Genomic DNA, 2,569 nt, shown 5'->3' with positions numbered 1-2,569 from the left:
GACAAGTGTATTAAAAAGCTGTGGTACTTATATACTATGGAATACTATTCAGCCATACGAAATGATGACATCGGATCATTTGCAATAACATGGATGGACCTTCATAACATTATACGGATTGAAATAAGTCAATCGGAAAAAACTAAGAACTGTATGATTCCATACGCAGGTGGGACATAAAAATGAGACCTAGAGACATGGACAAGAATGTGATGGTAATGGGGGGGGGAGTGTAAGGGGACATGGGGTGAGGAAGGAGAAAAAGGGAGTGGGAGGAGGGGAGGGGCACAAAGAAAACCAGATAGAAAGTGACAGAAGGCAATTTGACTTTGGGTGAGGGGTATGCAGTATAATCAAATGTCAAAATAACTTGGAGAAGTTTTCTCTCAACATATGTACCCTGATTTATCAATGTCACTGCAATAAATTTAATAATAATAAAAAAAGAAAAAAAAGAAAAAAATACTGCAATTATGACAAATTTATTTATGATGACCTCTACAATACATGCATTAGTGCTTACACTGTCATTTTGTTTTTCTTACACTGTCATATATTCTGATTATGTGTTTCTGGTTTATTTCTCATTTATTTCAGTGACATTAATTCTTTTTTTTTTTTTTTTTTTTTTTAATTTTTTTTTTTTTTTTAGATTTTATTTATTCATTATAGAGAGGAGAGAGAGAGAGAGAGAGAGAGAGAGATGGGGGGAGGAGCAGGAAGCATCAACTCCCATATGCGCCTTGACCAGGCAAGCCCAGGGTTTTGAACCGGCAACCTCAGTGTTTCCAGGTTGACACTTTATCCACTGCGCCACCACAGGTCAGGCGACATTAATTCTTTATAACTTATAAAATCTGATGTTGTATCTATTTTGAGATCATTCAAATAGTTTATTTTTATCTTAAATTTTGATTCTTATCATTTCAAAATTATATATGTATATACAGTTATATAATTATCATTGTTGCATCAAATATGCATTTGGTTATTATAGGCATATGGTACTTAAGTAGTAATTATTTTGTCCAGTGTAAGTTGAACATCACAAACAATACAATGAAAATAAAAAGAATGAGCAAATTTTATTAGTCAATTTAATGGAAATTATTAAATAAATATAAAATCACATTTGTTTTACACTATGATGAAAACCAGTAAGGGCTTTATTCAATAAATATTAAGAAGGCCCTGGCCAGTTGGCACAGTGATAGCATGTCGGCCTGTCATGTGAATGTCCTGGGTTCAATTCCTGGTCAGGGCACACAGGAGATGTGACCATCTGCTTCTCCACCCCTCTCCCTTCTCTCTCTCGGTCTCTCTCTCTCCCCCTCCTGCAGCCATTGCTCTTTTGGAGCAAGTTGGCCCAGGGCACTGAGGATGGTTCCATGGCCTTGCCTCAGGCACTAAAATAGCTTTGTTGCTGAGCGACAGAGCAGTGGCCCCAGATAAGCAGAGTATTGCCTCATAGAGGGCTTGCTGGGTGGATCCGGTTAGGGTGCAAGCAAGAGTCTGTCTCTCTGTCTCCCTGCTCTCACTTAAGAAAAAAATTAAAACTGGGAAAAGTTTATCTTCCTGCCACATACCCTCACCACCCAAATTTTCCCTCCTTCCTTTCCATTCTTTCTGCTCCACATAGACAGTTATGGACACGGGTGAATAAAATGTCCCATGGTGTTCATACCAACTGGTATAGGTACCATGTGTCTATTTTGTTATGTTTCTAATTATTGAGTACATTTCTCCCTGTTTTCTTATATCTTTTTGTGATAAATCTCAAATTTTAATGGTGATGCTGTACCATTCTCCTCACATATTGCAGTTATATTAAAGGGAGCTCACGCGCTGGCCGGTTGGCTCAGTGGTAGAGCGCCGGCCTGGCGTGCGGAAGTCCTGGGTTCGATTCCCGGCCAGGGCACACAGGAGAGGCGCCCATCTGCTTCTCCACCCCTCCCCCTCTCCTTCCTCTCTGTCTCTCTCTTCCCTCCCGCAGCCGAGGCTCCATTGGAGCAAAAGATGGCCTGGGTGCTGGGGATGGCTCCTTGGCCTCTGCCCCAGGCACTAGAGTGGCTCTGGTCAAGACAGATCAACGCCCCGGATGGGCAGAGCATCGCCCCCTGGTGGGCGTGCCGGGTGGATCCTGGTCGGGCGCATGCGGGAGTCTGTCTGACTGCCTCCCTGTTTCCAGCTTCAGAAAAAAAAAACAACAACAAAGGGAGCTCACATAATTATAGAATACTACAGCAAAGGGGAGGTGGCCTCAAACCTGGCAGTACATCTCCAACCTAGGTCTCCTGAGTGCTGCCATTAGAGACAGTGAACAGGACTGTGTCAGTGGGAGACCTCTGTCCTTTCAGACCTGACACAGGCTCTGTGGTTTCCTGATGGGCTCAGTGCTGGTGGGAGGACACCAGGTCATCACTCACACAAAGGTAGAGAAGGGATTTCACTAGAGAAGCCAGAACATATTTAGAAGGATGGGGTTGAGTTCGAGGAAGACTATGTTATTGGGGCAGGAGCTTGAGACCTCGCACTGATCACTGTTCTGACCTCCAGCTTCCCAGACAGG

The sequence above is a fragment of the Saccopteryx leptura genome, chromosome 2 (genome assembly GCF_036850995.1).
Source record: "Saccopteryx leptura isolate mSacLep1 chromosome 2, mSacLep1_pri_phased_curated, whole genome shotgun sequence".
Taxonomy (NCBI): Eukaryota; Metazoa; Chordata; class Mammalia; order Chiroptera; family Emballonuridae; genus Saccopteryx; species Saccopteryx leptura.
The sequence above is the reverse complement of the archived record's forward strand: the minus strand, read 5'-3'. Positions refer to the sequence as shown.